The sequence below is a fragment of the Piliocolobus tephrosceles genome, chromosome 1, assembly GCF_002776525.5.
Source record: "Piliocolobus tephrosceles isolate RC106 chromosome 1, ASM277652v3, whole genome shotgun sequence".
Classification (NCBI taxonomy): Eukaryota; Metazoa; Chordata; class Mammalia; order Primates; family Cercopithecidae; genus Piliocolobus; species Piliocolobus tephrosceles.
This window is the reverse complement of record NC_045434.1, coordinates 110,539,081-110,559,702: the sequence shown is the minus strand read 5'-3', so window position 1 is coordinate 110,559,702 and position 20,622 is coordinate 110,539,081. Positions and strand designations below refer to the sequence as shown.

Below are 20,622 nucleotides of genomic sequence, written 5' to 3'. Positions count from 1 at the left end.
AGGAAGGAAGGAAGGAAGGAAGGAAGGAAGGAAGGAAGGAAGGAAGGAGCAAGGCAGGGAAGGAAGGAGGGAAATGGACCTTCATTGTTAGTGTGTGTTAACATGTCTTTGGTTAGGACTACAGAGGATTAATACCCATGGAGGTGCATGGAGAAGCAAAGCCTGGTCAGTGTGGAACAGGACTCTGTGAATGTCACTGTCGTTGCTGATGTTGTGGTTGTGCATCTGCCTGACATTTGAGAACTTCCCTTGGAAGTGGCATGGGCCTCCACTCCAGCCCACTACTTACCTCCAAAGTCAAGGTCAGCCTCCTGCAGGAAGGCTTCTCAGATTAACTTCAGCTGCCTCTAAGGGGCTCCTTCATGGACGCCTGGGCCTTGGCTCCTGTCTTGAATGAGCTGCTGCACACTCATCCCACTGCAATATTGGCTAAATAAAAGAAGATGTTCTTTTATTACAGGGTGGCTCATGCCTATAATCCCAGTAACTTGGGAGGCTGAGGCGGGAAGATTGCTTGAGGCCAGGAATTCAGTATCAGCCTAGGCAACATAGGCAACATAAGGCTCCACCTCTAAAAAAATTTTTTTTTAATTAGCTGGGCATAATAGCATGTCCTTGTAGTTCCAGCCTCTCGGGAGGCTGAGGTGAGAGGATCATTTGAGCCCAGGTATTTGAGGCTGCAGTGAGCCATGATCGTGTCACTGCACTCTGGCCTGGCTGACAGAGCAAGATCCTGTCTTGGGAAAAAAATAAAAATAAAAAATAAAAAGGCTGGGTGTAGTGGTTCATGCCTATAATTCTAACACTTCGGGAGGCTGAGGCAGGCAGATTGCTTGAGTCCAGGAATTTGAGACCAGCCTGGGCAACATAGTGAAACCCCATCTCTACAAAAAATAGAAAAATTAGCCAGCATGGTGGTGCATGCCTGTGGACCCAGCTGCTAGGGAGGCTGAGGGGAGGATCAGCTGAGCCCCAGGGAGGTGGAGGCTGCAGTGAGCTGAGATTGCGCCACTGCACAACAGCCTGAGTGACAGGGTGAGAACCTGTCTCAAATAAATAAATAAATAAATAAAATAAAAGAACATGTTAAGGAATGGCTAATGAGGGTAGTCCCTCCCTCACAGTTTGGAGCTGCTGCTCTGGTTCAAGCAGCGTGCTGATTGTCTTACCATGAGGCCCACACTACTCATACTCAAAGGCAGAATAGCAAAGTGGTGGAAATACAGTCACGTGTCACTTAATGATGGGGTTATACCCTGAGAAATGTGTAAGGTGATCTCATCATTGTGCAAACATGATAGAGTGTACTTACACAAACCTAGATGGTATAGCCTGCCACACACCCAGGCTGTATGATAGAGCCTTTTGCCCTACGCTACAAACCTGTACAGCATGTTACTGTGCTGAATAGTGCAGGTGATTGTAACACAGTGGTAACAACATTCACCCAGTTGCCCAAACCAGAAACCTGGATGTCCTTATCAACGCTTTTCTTCCTCCTTCACCCAACATACTCCACATGCAGTCAATCACTTGGCCTTGGTGTCTGTTTTCTTCTCTCTGATTCCCTCTCCCTCCCCATGTCACCCTGGTTCAAGCCACCAGCAAGCACAGTCTGGGCCACTGCAACCCCTGTTGGTCCTGACTTCAGACTTGCTGCCCTCTGGTCTCTTCTCCCCACAGTTGCTATAGAGACCCTGCTAAAGTGCAGGTAGGATCTGTCACCTCTTCAGCTCCTCATTGGCACCCTATTGCTAGGATCAACCTGCATTTCCTAAAAGGCGAGCAAAGTCTTTCATGATCTGATGTTCCCCTGTCTTCCCTCTAGATCCTCATCCTGGAAGTCCACACTGGCATCACATTAAACGGCCTTGAAGGCTCTAACTAGCTGAAAACAGACAGGTTAGGTTAAGACTTGAAGTCAGACAGGCCTGGGGTGGAGCTCCTCCTCCACTGCTTGCCACTCACATGACCTTTGGTGGGGTGTTTTTCCTCTCTGAGTCTCAGGTTCCAATCTGTAAAATGGGATTGATAATGCCCAATGCATGCTCTGAGGATTAAATGAGATAGTGTGCCCAAGGTGTTTATCTCAGTGACTTCCAGGAAGGTATCCAGAAATGTGAGCTTCCAAACGGCTCCAGGTGTTTCTGCTTTGACTCCAGCAGCCCCCTGGCCAGAAATCCCTGCCTTCCTCCTTTCCTGTCACTTCAGTGACTTTTTCTGACACTCAACTCATGTCACATCCTCCATGAAGGCTTTCTCAACGCTCTTCCTGGTCTCCACCCACCAACTCTATGCTCCAGACACAGATCTGTCACACCAAGTCCTGAGGGGCCTGTGTCCATCCCCACGTGGTCTTCCACTAGGTGGAAGCACCCTGAGGACAGGGCCATGTCTCTTCTGACCTTGCATACTGGTGTCTGGTCTAGGCTGGGCACAGAGAAGCTGCCCTGGCAGTGTTTGTGAACCAGCAAACACCAGCAGATGCACGGCCTCTATGGTGCCCACAGCTTAACTGCCTCCCCTTGCCTTTCAGCCCCTAGACTTGGTGTCCTTAGAGGGCCCTCACTTACAAAGAAATTTGAGTTGCCACAGGACCACCCAGGGGCTATTTCTGACTCTTGCCCAAGAGGCTCAGAGGGGTCAAGAGGGAAGACCAGCCTTGCACCAGTCATCACTGCCAGGAGGAGGATGCACCAGGCAGCCCCTGTATCAGAGGATAGCGGGGCAAGGAGGAGGGTTTCCTAGAGCTGGTGGCTCCCTCTCTATTTTACAGAGAGGTTAAGTATCTTGTTCAGGGTCACCCAGCCAGTCCAGGCAAGAACCAGGGTTTGAACTCAGGCATGGTGGCTCCAGAATTCATGCTCCTATCCATCCTGCTGTGTTGTTCTCATAGAGAGTTTGGGTATTCTGTGGGCTGAACCTGGTCCTGTCCAGTAGTCACTCTGTGCTTTAAGGTCTCCTAAGCACCCATGGTCTTCCAGCTTCTGCTCACATGTGCTTATTGCCTCCTACCAGGGGTCATTCCAACTTTGGACAGAGCTAACTTTTCAATTGCCTTTGTGGACCAGGAATTATCCTTCTTGAAGCTTTCACTCAGGCTTCTCTACCCACCTGTGGCCATACAGAGCAATTCTTCCTTCCCTCCCCTGCACCTTGCAGACATCAGCACTTTACAAAGTCAAAAACAGTGGCCAGGAGCTCTGTGGCTTCTCTTCTTTGAGGTCATTATTCCCAGGTCCTTAACTCCTCCTTACATGCTGTGGCTTGAGGTCTTGCACCACCCTGGCCATCCTCTGAAGTTTTCTAACTTCAAAGTGGGCCATGTATCAAAGTCTCCAGAGAAGAACACTTTGACCCTGGTGTGGCCCAGTTAGCCCAGAAGGGCAGACAGTATCACTGCTTTCACTTCAAAAACGTAGCCTAAAGCAGGTTGACTCCTTAGTGTCTGTGTTATGTGGCTGAATTAGCTGGGCCTGAAGGTTACTCTAAGCCCCAGGTCCTCTCCCTTTTATGGCCTTTGGTCAGTAGAGAAGAGGAATAGAACAGAAAAACAAGAAGCAACTTGATATCATGGAAAGGCCCTTGACCTGCCAGTTCCTGTCCTGACTTTATTACCAGGTGACCTGGTAAGTCACTTCCCCTCTTTGGGCCCCCGTTTCTTCATCTGTAAAATGGGAAAACTGGGCTACTTCTTGTTCTATGATTCGTTCTTCAACTTTACCTGGCTGAGGAACGGGAGCCCTAAGCAGACCAATGCATGTATCTCCCTTATCTCCACTGGCACCATAGGTCCTCCTACTGTCACTGTTTTACTGAGAGGACATCAAGCCTCAGAGGTCACAGGACCTGCTTAAGGTGGCAAGGCTCTAGTAAGTGGCAGAGCTGGGATCCCAGCCCAGGCCTTGCTGACCCCCACATCAACGGTTCCCCCATCACATCTCACTGCCTGTTTAAGAAGGGAGAAAGGACTTTCAAAGATGCCAAATCATTTTGAAAATGAATCCTGCAAACATTCCAAACAGTGCAAACCTGAAGCTCCGTGCATCTTAATGATGTTCTCTGAGTCCAAGAAGGGTCATTACAAAGGGAACACAGGGAATCTTTGACTCTGAGGCCTTGCAGAAAGGAGGCTGAAACTTCAGTGAGGAGTTTCCTGAAGTTGAATCTGAGGAAAATGACTGGCTTTACTGGAAGTTTGATGGCCTAAAGCACCCACAGGTGACCTGTAAGAACAGAGCAGGGTCTGCCTGCCATGCACCACTTACCTAGGGCCTTACCCGAATGCTAAGGAAGCAGAATTAGAGGCGCAAAAGACTAGGTAGAAAACAGTTGGATAAAAAAATGTGTTTGTTGATTGGAGTAAGCTCTTGCGTGGAGAGGCAGTGGCGCTTGCCCTGGGAACTCAAATCTGAGGCTCTGGAGTGACTCAGCCTCTCTGGCTCAAATATTTTTATTTTTATTTTAAACATACATATGTTCTGAATTTCTTAAAAGAACAAAACATTCTAAGTCCCCTACTCCCAAACTCTCCTGCTAGGAGGAGGTTGAAGTTGGTCACTAGAACGGTGCTATTAAAGATTTTCTTTGCCACCAGATGTTCCGCTCCTGATCTTCCTTAAAGGCAATACCTTGGCACTACTTGTTAGTGTCAGCAGCAGTGATGCTTTGGTGCTTTGATCGACCAAAGTCTTTGAAGCAGGGGAGGGAAAGGTAGAGGACTGAGAAGGTGGCTAAAGCATCCTGGCATTCCTGGTGTTGCAGAGCCAACGTGTATCTGGAAGAGTACAGGGAAGATGACTTAGGAGCAGAAGAGAGCCTGGGGCACAAAGGACAACTAGGAGGAGGGACAGAGGGTTGGGGGCGCCTGGGGTGGAGAACCCCTGTGGTTTCCTTGGCTGGCGTCCAGGAGTCTTGGGATGCTTGCTTGTCACCTGAAATTCCAGGATCATCCAACAGTGCCCCCCAGTGGCCAAATGGGTGCAGGGACGTGCCCAAGGAAGTGGAAACCAGATGGGAGGAGAAAAGGGCCTCACTAACTCAGAAAAAGAGAAAACTGACTTCGTTTCTGCCCTCAGGTGTGGTGTAGGGCTCCCCAGGGGTCTTTGGACCTGGGCAGAGCCATGCTTTAAGGGTCCTGCATGCCCCAAAGGAATCCCTCTCTTCTCTGAACTCTGGCCATTAGAATCTGCTGGATTAAACCAGGGATTTCATAACCTGCAGATCCCCAGGTCAGCGTGGAGAGATGGGGCATCTGTAGCCCCTGGCCCAGGTTTCACTTCCTGAGATGATGAGGGGCTGGGAATGCAGCCCCACCCCTACCCCCACCACCCAGGTTCATCAAGTCAGGGTCAGGGGCTGTGGCAGTTGTCAGGTCAGCTCTGTCGGACAGCAGTGGAGAGGATGGAAGTCAGAAGGTGACTTCTGAAGTCACCTTCTTCTTGACTTGGCATCTTCAAAAGTCCTTTTTCCCCTTTTAAACAGGCAGTGAGATGTGATGGGGGAACCGTTGATATGGGGATCAGTGAGGCCTGGGCTGGGATCCCAGCTCTGCCACTCACTAGAGCCGTGCAACCTTGAGCAGGAAGTCAGAAGAGTGACTTCCTAGGGGGCTGCATACCACTTCCCTTCTCTTCCAGCTGCACCTCTCCGAAGTCCAGGAGCTTTCAGGAAATAAGCAAAAGTTCTTTCTTTAAGAAACATGGGACCCCTGAGTTAGATCATAAAGAAGCCAGCATGGTTCCCAAGAAAAAAACAGCAAAGCCTGGGAACAAGGGTCTAACTGAAACTCTCCAGGCTATGTGAGAAGGATAATTCCTAACAGAGGCAGGTGCTATGTTCACTCCCATTCAACAGTTACAGAAACAAGCTTGGTGAGGTTGAGTAGCTTGCCAGTAGCCACATAGCCAGCAGCTGGGTGCAAAAGGCAGGAGCTGAGTCATGGTCTGTCCTCTAGCCCCAGCTCTAAACCAGGCATCGAGCCAAGCACTGTGGGGGACACACAGAGCGTGGCACAGAGGAGGTGCTTGATAAATACTAGTTCCTTCCTTAGAAGGATGGATACTGAAGCAGAGTTGTCAACAATTGACTCTAACCCAAGGCAGAATGAATTGGCTTAAATAGAAGAATAAAGTACAAAAGCACCTAATAAGAGGAAAGCCTTCACCAAGGATGGACATTGAGAGATGTCTTTAAGGAGGAGCAGAATGTCCAAAGACCCCGAAAGAGGTGTTGAGGTGAGGTTTGGGCATTCTGCGTGTGCAATCTGCATGCCTCGCCACCTGCTTCTTTCATTCACTCCCTGGAGAAGGGCTCTCTGGAACAGCCTATCTCACACTGTGTGAGGAGGGATTTTGAGGATTTTGTTCTCTCCTGTACCCCCAGTGCCCGGAGCACTCTGGGTGCTTAATACATAAATACCAAATGGGTGAGTGGATTCCAGGAAAAAGGCACAACAGGGACAGACCAGAGAAGCAGCCTCATCTGTGCCAGGGACTCTGCACCAGATGGAGTGCTAGGAGCGAGCAGTGTGGGAGGACATGGTGAGATGAGAGGTCGATGGGGGAAGGCTGAGAAAGGCCTTGAAGTCATGCTGAGGAGTTCGGGTTGTCCTGTAGGTGACAGAGAGCCATTGAGAGTTCTGAGAGGGAGAAACATGATCCAAGCCATGTTTCAGAAAGATAACTTGGGAAATGTAGAGTGTAGTGGAAAGGATGGATCTGAGAGCAGAAGCAGGAAACGGGTAAGGAGGAGGTTGCTTCACCTCAGAGATGTCAAGGGTCTGGACTCAGGCCATTTGTTCAATGGGTGAATGGTAGAAGGGATGAAGGCAGTTGTGAAGAGAAAAGCACCAAAAGGGAAACATTATAGGGAGTGTAGGATTCAGTGATCAGTGAGATGGGAGAGGGAGAGAGACTGTGGAGGGGCCTTCGCAGGGCTTCAGAGGGGTGGTGTGTGCAGTGCATGTGCACCTGTGTGTGTGCACTCATGCATGTGTCGAGGGATGGAGCTCACATGGTGGGCAGTTCTGGCATACATGGGGCTTTGTGGGGCTGCTGTGATGGGCCTGTTCCTTGTCAACAGGGCAGATGGCAATGCTGGCCTGATGCTCAGGAGAGAGATTGAGGGTGGGGAATGGAGAGTTGAGAGTCATCGTCATGCAGGGGTCGTTGAAGCCAAGGGTGAGAACAAGATCCCCTAGGATGAGAATGTAGATGGAGTGAGAAGAGCAGGGAGGGGCCAGGTGCAGTGGCTCATGCCTGTAATCCCAGCATCTGGGGAGGCCAAAGCGGGAGGATTGCTTGAGGCCAGGAGTTTGAAACCAGCTTGTACAACATAGTGAAACCCTGCCTCTACAAAAAATAATTTAAAAAATTGTCTGGGCAGGATGGCAACCACCTGTAGTGCTAGTTACTTGGGAGCCTGAGGTGGGAGGATCACTTGAGTCCAGGAGTTTGAGGTTACAGTGAGCTATGATCACGTCACTGCACTCCTGGCTGAGATGTGAGTGACCTGTCAGTGTGTGAGAAAAGGCATTTTGTCCTCTTTTAATTCCTCTCTGGAGAGTGGAGCCTAGAACCCTGACTGCCTCTGACCTTGCCATCCAGTTGGGGTGTGCCTCTGGAATATGAGTGCCTTTACTCCGTTCTTTCCCTGTGGACTTGCTGCTCTGTGTGAGTTTCCTTTCCTTTCAGAGGTAGGATGGGGAGGCCTGGGTGGCCCTCAGATGACAAAAAGACCCAGGAGAGCCATGAAAGGAACATAAGGAGAGGATGGAGAGGGTAGAGAGCCCTGCTCAGGTGCACTGAACATCATGACTTGGAGTCTAATTGGCAGCTCAAACATGGCATATCCCAAACTAAATTCTTGCTTCCTTCCCATGCCTCCATACCTGAACCCCCATCCCTCTGGGTAGCACCACTTCTCCCTCATCCAGTTGCTCAGGCCCAAACCCCGGGACACAGCCTTTGGTTAACCCAGCAGGGATTCCTATGGCCTCTGCTTTCAGACCATCTTCTGAACCAGATGTCTTATCTCTTCTGGCAGGCGAAGCAAACTGGCCCCAGACACTCTCCTCTTACTTGGTCTCTTCACAGGTCTCCCTGTTCCTATTCACGCCCTCGCAGAAGCCAGAGTGATTTTAAAAACAACATGAATCGAGTTGTTTTATGTCTTTGTTCAAAGTCCAATGGTTGTTCACTGCTCTCAGAACTAAACCTGAAGTCCTATGGCCCAGAAGGCTCTGTACCGTCTGTTCTCTGGACATCTTTCTGACCTCATTTCCAACCACCCTCTGCAGCTGCCTCCTTGCTGGTCTCCACACCCAGAGAATGCATCCCTGTGGCCTGGCTGTCCCCACTCTGGGAGACTGTACCCCAAACATGCTCATGACTTGCTCCCTTCCTTCATGGGGCCTCTGCTTACACATTACTTCCTAGGAGATGCCTGGAATACATTGGGAAAACGAATGAATGCATGTATGATAATACCTGTTTTAACCTTGTGCCTGGCACATGGGAGGTTCTTGCAAGCTCTCCTGTCTCGGCTATGAAGTCTGCTTCCACTCCCAAAGGCATGGCTGGTTCTTTGTAAAGGAGGCCCCACCTACACAGAGAAGGTGGAAATCAGCTCTGCAGAAAGGACAGACGCACGAGCTGCCACTGGACGCCAGAGGGCATCTGCACACTGCGGTTCGGGCAGCGCTGCAGCAATCTGGGAGGGCTGCAGCCGTCAACGCCCACGCAGCAGGGAGAGACTGGGACTGGACAGCCACTGGCAGGGCTTCTGAACCAGCCGCGCCTGGCTCCCTGCGCATCCCCCATCCCAGGTCCTGAGGGCTTTTAAATAAAAGGTCAGGGGAGATTTTGAAGGTATGATTTTTTTTCGCCACCTATTTGTTAAGGCCTTAAACCCCAGCACCTTCAGTCACCTGAGGTCACATCTCTGACAACACCTCCCCTTCCGCATTCTAAAAATACAGAACCCAGAAACAGAAGCTTTAGTGAGGTTAAGTAACCTACACCCTCTGCCTGACAAACCCCTCAGCCCTCCCCTGGACAGCTCCCAGTCTCTCCAAGCCGACTTAATGTCCTAGGAGACCACCTTTCCCTGTTCAAGTGCCCTGTAGCAAATGGTGCTGTGAACTGCGATTGTGTGAGCTTCCTGAGAGCAGGTTAGTGAGAGAGAGAGAGAGAGAGAGAGAGATTTGGTGGGTATGCAGGGCAAGGAGGCTCCTATTAGACTTCTCAGCCCCCAGACCAAATTGGATATCCCTAACATAGCCCTGTCCTCACACATCCCAGTCTCTCCTTCCAAACTCTCTCTTCTCCTTTCGCTCTGTGTGAACCCTGTCAGGCAGGTTAGCCTTGGAGGCTCTCAGTGTGGACAGCGTCTTAGAGATCACCTCACTGTTCTTGGGCGCACCCAGCAAACACAGATCCCAGGAACTCACTGATCACCACCCCATCCATAGCCCAGGTCCTCCTGTTGTTTTGTGATCTACTGTGATTGGTGGGAACATCTGCCCACCATAGCAAGCAAACTCTGTCTCCCAGGCATGGCTGCCCATCGTCTCACCTGTTTTTCCCATTGCGCCTTCTCAGAGGTGAAGGGTGTGCTGCTAAGAACCTGACTTGGCAGAAGGCCAGAGGGCAGGGCTGGGCAGGGCTGGGCAGGGCAGGGTAGGGTGTGAACGGTGAGCTGTTGGTCTAGGCAGGGCATGAATGAATGGTGAGCTGCTGGCCTAACCAACGGATGGTCTCAGGTGAGGATGCAGGGTGGAATGAGTGCCAGGACTGGGTCAAGCTAGCATTTGAAGTGGGTAAAGTCAGTCTCCTAGGGGCTCCTATCTTCCACATAGCTCCTGATTTTTGTTCATTCTCACTGAAAGCTCCTTTTAAAATATCCTCCCCACACACCGCCAGGGGCCCCGCATGTTGGATCATCTTGCCTGCAAAACAAACTGCTCTTATTATGTAATGATGAGTGAGTGCGTCTATCCACCGTTAACAACCTGAACATTTGTAACAACCAACATAGCTTCTAGCTGGAGCGAGAGGCTGTGGACTGCCTCTCTCTCACTAAAGTGTGAGAATTCAGCCCCAAGTAGAGTCACTTGACATTCTGTTTTGCCTGGGCAGCCTTGTCACATGTAATAGTGTGACTTTCTCTCAGGCTTCTTGAAATTCTAAAATAACAGAAGCGCCTCCATATGACCCTCTTGGACAACCAATCTCTGGGTGTTCCTGGGTGCGGATACTGGCTTTGGTGTCAGACTTGCTCTGTCCTGCAGAGTCCCACTTCTTGTTTTCTGGCTGGGTAGGGGTTCATTAGCTATTTTTTTAATGGTGTCCATAAAAAATGGATTATTATGCTAATTTTAACCATAGCTTTCACATGGCATAATGCCTTAGCCCAATAAAATACATAAAATTGTATATACAGCCTGATTATAACTTTATTAAAAAGCAACAACAAGGGGTAGGATTTCTAGCCATGGCAGAGTGAAGATAAAATTATACGCTTATATTAGAAAAGAAGATCTTACATCAATGATCTCTTTTCCAACTTAAGAAACTAGAAAAAGGAGAGCAAATGAAACCCAAAATGAGCAGAAGGAAGGAAATAATAAAGATTAGAATGGAAATTGATAAAACAGAGAACAATAGATAAAATCAATGAAATCAAACTGGTACTTTGAGAAGATTAATAAAATAGATAAGTGTCTAGCCAGTCTAACCAGAAAAAAGAGAAATAACCAATACCAGAAATGAGAGAGATGACATTACTATTAATTCTACAGACCTTAAAAGGACAATAAGGGAAATTCTAAACAACTTTATGCTAATAAATTGGACAACTTGGTTGAAATGGAGAAATTCTGTGAGAGACATAAACTACCAAAGCTCAGACAAACGAAACAAATAACCCAGTACCCCATAGTTATTTAAAAAATAAATACGTAGTTTAAAACCTGCTTAGTTTTAACTAATTTTCTTAGTGAAGAACAAAAATTCCAGGTTCAGATGGCTAAACTGACTAATGCTACCAAATGTTTAAGGAAGAAAGAATTCTACACGAATTCTTTTAGAAAATAGAAAAGATAATACTTGTCAATCCATTATGTGAGACCAGCATTACACTGATACCAACACCAGACAAAAACATCACCAGTAAAGATAACTATAGGACAATATGCTTCATGAACATAGACTACAAACGGAATAAAAACGTATCAAATCAAATACAAAATAACAGGAAAAGAATAATACATCATGACCAAATGGGGTTTATCATAGAACACAAGGTTGGTTTGACTTTAAGAAATCAGTGTAATTCACCATATGAAAAACATAAAAAAGCAAAACCACATGATCATATTAATAGAGAAAAATATTCAGTATTCATTTGTGATAACATCTTTCAGCAAACTAAGAAAAAAGGGAGTTGTTTTTGACCTCATAAAATGCATCTGTGAAAAACCTGTAGCTAACATTATACTTAATGATGAAAGACGAAATGCTTTCCTTCTAACATCAAGAAGACAAAGATTTCTGCTTTCACCATTTCTATTTAAGATTCTATTGGAGCTTGTACCCAGTACAATAAGGTAAGGAAAAGAAATAAACAGCTTCTAGATTGGAAAGTAAGAAGCAAAATTGCCTTTATTCACAGGTGGCATGGTTATTTATGTAGAAAATCCAATGGAATCTACCAGAAAAGCTACTAGAATTCATAAGTGAGTTTAGAGAGATATCAGAATACAAGATCAATGTACAAAAATCAATCATATTTCTAAATACTAACAACAAACAATTATAAATTGAGGTTTAAAAACCCCATTTACAATAGCATTAAAATATAAAATACTTAGGGACAAATCTGAAAAAGGATGTGAAAGACCTATACAGTGAAAATTATGAAGCATTAATGGTAGAAATGAAAGACCTAAATAATTGGAAAAATAGACTGCATTCCAAGGTCAGAATATTATCAAGACATCACTTCTTCTCAAATTAATCAACATATTCAATAGAATCCCAATAAAAATCTTGGCAGAATTTTTAACAGAAATTGACAAACTGAGCTATACATTACTGCAAAGAACCTAGAATAACCAAAGCAATTTTGAGAAAAAACAAGGTTAGAGGGCTAACACTATGTTATTTCAAGACTTACTACAAGGCTGCAGTAATAAAAACAATGTGGTATTGGTGTCAAGATAGACAAATAGATCAATGGAGTAGTAAAGAAAGTCCATAAATTGATTCACACATATATGGACAATTGATTTTTGATAAAGATGCAAAGGTAGAAAGAAGTCTTTCAACAAATGGCACTGGAACAACTGAACAGCTATATGCAACATGAACACATGTACATAGACCTTTTCCTAATGTCATAAACAAAAATCAGCTCAAAATGAATCATTAGACCTAACCAAAAGAGCTAAAGCTATATATTTTCTAGAAAAAACCAGAAAATGTTTTGACCTTGTTACTCAAAGATGTCTTAGCTATGACACTAAAGAAGCATGATGTATAAAAGAACAAATTGATAAATTAAACCTCGCTGAATTAAAAACATTTATATTTAAAAGACACAATTAAGAAAATGAAAATATAGATCCAAGCTAGGAAAACATATTAGCAAATGCTACAAAAAATTATTTTTTGTAGAGACAAGATCTCGCTATGTTGTGCAAGCTGATTTCAAACTCCTGGCCTCAAGCAATCCTCTCGCTTTGGCCTCCCAAAATGCTGGGATTACAGGCATGAGCCACCGCACCCGGCCGCTGTCTGCTCTTTTCACTCCATCTAACAAGGAACTCACATGCAGAATATATGAATAATTTCTATAACTCAGTAAAAAAGAAAAACAAATTTTAAAATGGGCAAGATAATTGAATAGACATTTTACCAAAGAACATATACTAATGGATAATAAGCACATGAAAAGATATTCCCATCATTAGTCATTATGAAATACAAATTAAAAGCACAATGATCAGAACAATGAAGCAAAAAAAAAAAAAAAAAAAAAAAAAAAAAAAAGCACAAGAAGGTATCATACACACTACAAAACTGTAATATAAAAGACCGAGGATAACATATGTTGGTGAGAATAGGGAGAAATTGAAACACTCATTCATTGTTGATGAAAATGTAAAATGGTGAATCTACTTTGGCAAATAATTTGTAGTTTCTTCAAAAAGTTAAGCATACACCTACCATATTAACAATTTATTTATAGGTATCCATCCAAGAGAAATAAAAACATACGTCCAAAGACTTATGTAAGAATACTTATAGCAGGAAAAGTCAATATAGCCAGAAACAGAAAGGAATCCAAATGTCCACCAACTGCTGGATTAACACAATGTGCTATATCCATACAATGGAATGCTATTCAGCAATAAAAAAGAAATAGACTACTGGTATATGCTATAACATGGATGAACCTCAAACATGCTAAGTGAAAGAAGACAGACATAAGAGACATATATTGTATGACTCCACTCCTGTGGAATTTCCAGAAATGCCACATCTATAGAGAAATAAAGCAGAACAGTGGTAGCCTGGGGCTTGGGGCGGGAGTAGGGATTGACTGAAAACCGGCAGGAGTGAAGGGGTGATGGATATATAAATCTCTAAATTTACTAAAACATTAATACTTAGTCTAAAAATGAATGTATTTTGTACAGTATAAGTTATACCTTGATAAAGCTATTAAAACTACACAATAACAACTACTACTACACATGCTGGGAAAAATGATGGGAAAAATGTGCTAATATACCAAAAATGGTTATGATGAGATTGTGTTGCAAGTGGATTTTTTTTTATTTCTTACATTTTCAATAATCTGCAATACATTTATCGTGAAAAATATAATAATTTAAACAAAAGTGAATTCAAGACTATTTTGTAAGACCATAAATAGTGGCAAGTCTTGGGAGATGGAGGTTGATATTGGTGAAAAGTCTGATTGGAAAGGCATTCCTATTTTGAAGGTTCTTTCTAGGTCCCACGGCCATTCGGAAGTAATAAAATCAATAAGACTGGGGCTGCCAATAAAAAAACCTTGGCATCATCCTGACTTCTTCCTCCTTCATTTTTAAGACTTCGTCTCCAAGTCTTGGCAATTCTTCTGTTAGAGTAGGGATACTTCAGTTTCTTTCTGCCCATTCTGGCCACACAGCCCTTGCTCAGCCCTTGTCCCACTGCAGAAGCATTCTAACGGGTCTGCTAGCATTGTAAATACATTATTTGTAACAGGTAGGGAAATGCCCCACTACTTATTCCGTATTGTAAAACCTCAATAATCAGAAGAGTGTGGTAGTCCCAGTACATGAATAAAGAGATCAATGGAATTGAATGGGAAGTTCAGACATAGGCTGAGTACATTTATAAATTTGTATAGATTAAGATGACATCTCATATAACAATGAGAGTAGGGATGGCTTTTTATTTTTTATTTTTTTATTTTAATTTTTTAATTTTTTAATTTTTTTTTGAGACGGAGTCTCGCTCTGTCGCCCAGGCTGGAGTGCAGTGGCCGGATCTCAGCTCACTGACAGCAAGCCCCGCCTCCCGGGTTTACGCCATTCTCCTGCCTCAGCCTCCCGAGTAGCTGGGACTACAGGCGCCCACCACCTCGCCCGGCTCGTTTTTTTTTTTTGGTATTTTTTAGTAGAGACGGGGTTTCACTGTGTTAGCCAGGATGGTCTCGATCTCCTGACCTCGTGATCCGCCCGTCTCGGCCTCCCAAAGTGCTGGGATTACAGGCTTGAGCCACCGCGCCCGGCCTGGCTTTTTAATAAATGGTGTAACGACTACTGAATAGCCATCCCACACCCTCTATCAGTGTAAACTCCAAATAAACTGAAGATTCAAATGTAAAAAGTAAAATTCTATTACTAGGAGAAATCTCGGGGAAATATTTTATAATCATAAAGAATATCTTTCAATATATGACTCACAATACTAAAACCATAAAATTAAAAATTGATAAATTCAGTTACAAGAACAACAAAACTTTTACATGGTAAAAATGTGGTAAGAAAATTCTAAGAAAAATGATTAAGTGGGAAAAATATCTGTAACTCATCATCCAGACAAATGGCTAATCTCCTTCATATATAAAGAGCTGAAAGAAGTCAATAAGGTAAAAGGTAAGCAATACAATAGAATAGTGGGAAATGGCAATGAACAATCAGTCCACAGACAAAGAAGTGCATGTGCTCCTTAATAGGTGAAAAGATAACACTCCTTCACTCATAATTAAGAGAAATACATATTAAAGCTACACTGAGACATCATATTTTTTGACCTATTGATTTGGCAAACATTCAAAAGTTTAGCTGTATATTTGTTTTTACTGTGCTCTCAAGAAACAGGCCCTCTCATTCATATATTGCAGGTGGGAGTGTTAATTGGTTCAGCTCCATGGAGGCCAATTTGGCAACAGTTTTCAAAACTGCCAATACATTTACCCTTTGACCCAGAAATCACATTTCTGGGAATTTATTCTGTGAATACACCTGAGTATATTAAAATGACATATGCACAAGGTCATTCATTGCTGCATGATCTGTAAGAGTAAAAGACTGGAAACACCCCAAGTGTCTATCACTAGAGGACTGGTAAAAGAAACTGTGTTAGAGCCATACATGGAATACTATGCTACTATAAAAATGAAACAGGAGTATTTCTATGTTTGGATATAGAAAAAAGCTCTGGATATATTATAAAGTGAAAAAAAAGCAAGGTAAAGCAGTGTATTTAGTATGCTAGTTTTGAGTATAAAAATCAGAGGAAGGGAAAGATATATTTGTATTTGTTCATATCTGCACAAAAAGTACTAGAACGATACACAAGAAATGAATCTCGGTGGTTATCTACAAGGATCATGGAATGGAGTGGACAGGGCAGAGTGAGAATGAGACATCTCAGTGTGTATCTTTTATAATTTATTATTTTGGTTTTTTGATTTATGTGAAATAATACTATTCAAAACAAAAAGTAAAAATCTCTTGAAGTTCACCATTAACGCGTGTTAGAAAACATACATACACAACCATGTTGAAATGTTGTTCCCACAGTCCACACAATCAAGTGTAAACTCCTGCACCTGCCCTCAAGAGTCTTAATTTCCCAGCTTTGTCTCAGCCCTCACCTCTACACAGGCCTCAGGCACCAGCCAGACCAGGCTGGTTCTGGTTCCGTGAGAACACCATGTGCTCTGGGACCTGAGTCTTTGTTTCTTCCACCTCCCTGCATGGAATTCCCAACCCTACCAGTTAATAACTTTCAAGACCCTCTTCCTGCATCTCCAGGGAAGTCTTAGTATAAGAAGAATGTGATGATGAGGATGATGGGGATGATGACACCACTGTTTACTGGGCACCTATTGTGCTAGGCATTGCACTAAGTGCTTTATTGCATCTCATTTGATGTTACCATCAACCATGTGAAGGAGGAATTGCTATGTCTGTTTCACATACACAGGAAACTGAAAACAGAAGAGGTAAAACCAGACATGGTGCAGCACCACAACCCAAACCTTGGTATCTGGGGTTAGACAGGTCTGGCCTAGACTCCCAAATCAGCTCCTTTCTGGCTTGGTAACCTTGGAAAGTGACATCATCTATGGAAGGTTTAACTTAATCATCAGTAAAATGGTAATAATTAAAATGCTTATTTCATGGAGTTGTTCAGGATTAATGAGACACTGGAAAGAAAACACTCGGCATACCGCTTGGCACATAGTAAGTGTTCAATTATTGGCTAGTCACAAAGTGCTTATAGTACCAGATTTTATCCACTGCCCATGTTGAAGTCTTTCTCCCTTGATGTGTGAAGTCCTAACCACCCAAGCCTCTTGTTTATATAGACAACACCATGCCAGCCAATGCTATGTTCTCTTTCTCTATCTTCATTTGTCTTTATTTCATCTGTTAGATCATAACGGTTTCAAGGGCTAGGACTAGCTCCTGGGTTTCTCTCTGTGCTCCCTCATTGGACCCAGCACTTAGTAGATGCTCAATAAATGTTTATTGATTTTGTCTGAAGAAAGTGGGTAGGAAAGGAAAACAAAAAGGGAGAAGGAATCTAAAATAAAGCAAGAGACATCTAAGGACTAACATAATTATAAAAAATGTTGATGCAACCCTTGAGCCCAGAAGTTCGAGATTGCAGTGAGCCACGATCCCACCACTGCACTCCAGCCTGGAAAAACAGTGAGACCCTGTCTCAAAAAAAAAAAAAAAAAAAATGCCAGGCTTGATTGGGAGAAAGTGAAGTGGGAGAAAGTGAAGAGGGAGAAACTCCTATGAGGTGGACAGGAAGTGAAATAGCAAGAATAGGAAGTGGGAAAAGACGGTACTGAAAGTAGTGCAATGCAATGAGGGAAACACATTTAGAGGGACTACTCTTGGGCAACATTGAATTTCCTCATTTCTTGAATTCGTTAAGATGTGGATGATTAAAATGAGATTAAAAGGCCACCGCTAACTCCCAAGTTAGTCTTATTGTTTGGAGATGATGGTGATGGTTGAAGGGCTTTTAACTGATCACAAGTTGTTCTTGTGCCCTGACGGGGGAAAAGACAGTATGTAGCCCCAAGCATTAGTGGGCCTGGGTGCTGCAAAGGCCAGGAAGCAGTCCTCCATTCTGTCCTCCACACTGGGTATGTCTTGATTGGGAGTTTGCGTCTAGTTTTGATCCATGGACTTTATAAAAAGAGGGAGCAGGCCGGGCGCGGTGGCTCACGCCTGTAATCCCAGCACTTTGGGAGGCCGAGACGGGTGGATCACGAGGTCAGGAGATCGAGACCATCCTGGCTAACACAGTGAAACCCCATCTCTACTAAAAAATACAAAAAACGAGCCGGGCGAGGTGGTGGGCGCCTGTAGTCCCAGCTACTCGGGAGGCTGAGGCAGGAGAATGGTGTAAACCCAGGAGGCGGAGCTTGCAGTGAGCTGAGATCTGGCCACTGCACTCCAGCCTGGGCCACAGAGCAAGACTCCGTCTCAAAAAAAAAAAAAAAAAAAAAAAGGGGGGGGAGCAGTGGGAGAGTCTAGCAAAGTGGTTGGGGAATGAAATGCTGTCCCCTTCGTCCATGATCATCCTCTGAAACCCCATTCATCCTGTTAGGTTCACTGTGAAGAAGCCTCCTGGGTGTTAGAATGGGCCTGACCATCCTCCATATTCCACTGGTTTCCACTTGTTGACAGTACTCACACAAAGCTATTTTCATAAGAGAAACGAGAGAGCAAAACTCCCTCATCCCAGACTGGGAACTCCTTGAGAGCAGACAGCCATTGTGTTCATCTCTGTACTGCCTGATGGGGGCTTTGTTCAGTGTCTGGCACCTGGTGCCTGACTTAAAACAGGTGCCCCATAAATATCTGTTTGTTGAGGTATCTCTGTAGAGGACTGGACAAGGGGTGATGACTTGAAAGAATGCAGGAGGTCAGATTAGATGCTCCACTGCAGTGCTTCTGTGACACCCTGGACTGCCCACACATTATCACCAGTCTCACAACATTCTGTACATTTTAGGCCTCTCTCCCCCCAGCCAGATCCTTCAGAGCAGAGATGGACTGACTTGTGCTAAAAGCAGGTGCTAGACGATTGTTTATTGAATACACGGACACAACTTCATAATCCTGTAGATTGCTTTAGAGCCCAGCAGAGCTAATTCCCCTGGGAATCATGGTGGTGCTGCACCATGCCTGGTTTTACCTCTTTCTTGGCAGCAAGACCTGATGTGTTCTCTTCAAATTTGCATTTGATATCATTCATCTCCTAGGCCAGATCCCTGAGGATCCTCAAGAATGGCTCCCAAATGTTGGCTGTGTAGTAGAATTTGCCTGGGGAAGCTTTTAAATCCTAGTGCTCAGGTCACATTTTGGATAAATTCAATCAGAATGTCTTGGGGTGAGAGCTTGAGTTCGGTGGCTGTTAATGATCTCCAATTACCACCAAATGACCAAATGATCCCCAATCAGTGAGTGATTTTTAAGGACCCCACCAATGGCCCCAAGATCATCATTGCAGACAATCCCCAGTGGATATGAAAGTTTGGGAACTACTGGTTTCGGAAATGCATTTTTATTATAGAAATTGAGTAAGTTGCAATATATCAGAAAATTAATAATGAGACCTGTGTCCCTGACACAACATAAATGGAGGTGCCACTGTAGAACATTTATCAAAGGATCTGGTGTGATAGCTGGAATTTGTCCAGATGCTGTTAATGTTTGTAGATCATCCTGAGAAGTAGTTCAGTGAGGCACCTATTCCTCAGCACAGTTACTCTCTGCTTCACCTGTGTGTTTATTCAGCACTTTAAATTATTTGTTGCTATGTTTTTCTCCTCACTAGTTGTGAGCAACTTGAGGGCAGGAACTGTGTATCCATAAGCACACTGAGCATCTGGTGTCTAACCTTCGGTGGATGACAGACACCTGCTTGTGACATAAATGTGTCAGTGAATTCACTCACTCATGTATATACTCATTCAACAAATGATGATAGTAACAGACAGAAAGGTATGGCATTGGCAGAGAACAGGAGTTAATTAAGAAGAGAGCAAAATGAGGAGAATTAAACACAGGGAAGTAAAAGCTGAAGAATAAGAGAAAGAAAAGGGTATTCATTTATCATTTGAATTCATGTAATGCAGTGGTGGGTAGGTTTGACCGGAAGAAGCATTTTTTAAAATCAAATGGACTCAAAAGTGAGTTAACGTCTCTAAGTGCTCTGTACTTTTTTTTTTTTTTTTTTTTTTTTTTTTTTTGGGGGGGCGGGGGGAGGTGGGGATGGAGTTTTGCTCTTGTTGTCCAGGCTGGAGTGCAGTGGTACCATCTCGGCTCACCACAACGTCTGCCTCCCGGGTTCAAGCGATTCTCCTGCCTCAGCCTCCCACGTAGCTGGGATTACAGGCATGCACCACCTCGCCTGACTAATTTTTGTAATTTTTGTTTTGGTAGAAACGGGGTTTCTCCATGTTGGTCAGGCTAGTCTCAAACTCCTGACCTCAGGTGATCCGCCCACCTCGGCCTCCCAAAGTGCTGGGATTACAGGTGTGAGCCACTGTGCCTGGCCAGTGCTCTGTACTTTTTCTCCTTTTTAGGATATTTAGTCACAGGTAAAATAAATGAGTTACTATGTATTATTTGCATGCCATCCCTTTTCTCTTCGAAGTTCTACAAAGGCAGATCCTACTTATGTCACTCACCTCCATGTCCCCAGCACCCAGTACGGCATGACACACAATGGGTGCTCAGTAAATATTTACCAAGCTATTCAATGGATTCACGGATTCAGTTCTTTCTTCTATTACCTAAAATCATCACGTCATCTTCATCTCAAAGTTGTTTTGAGGAATAACTTAGATAAAATATATAAGCACTGGGCACATGGTAGGCATTCAGTGATTGTTAAGTCATTATTATAATTGAGAAAAACAATAGACACTAAGGACCTACTTTGAAACAGACCTTATGCTAAATGCCGTGCAAAAAGGGACAATCAAAAGTGCCAAGAAATTGCATCTTTTAAAAGCTGTATGTAGTTCTCCTTGAAGAGGTCCTTTACATCCCTTGTAAGTTGGATT

General features: G+C 44.3%; 1 protein-coding gene across 1 annotated transcript in view; it reads right to left on the bottom strand.

Annotated features, from left to right (window-relative positions):
• KCNA2 (potassium voltage-gated channel subfamily A member 2) overlaps nucleotides 1-20,622 on the bottom strand; it is a 55,096-nt gene that overhangs the window by 17,563 nt on the left and 16,911 nt on the right. Inside the window, exons 3-4 of the mRNA XM_031936511.1 lie at nucleotides 8,490-8,604; nucleotides 290-429 (exon numbers count right to left, since the gene is read on the bottom strand). The gene's annotated coding sequence lies outside the window, so the exon portion shown is untranslated. The remainder of the gene's footprint in view (nucleotides 1-289; nucleotides 430-8,489; nucleotides 8,605-20,622) is intronic.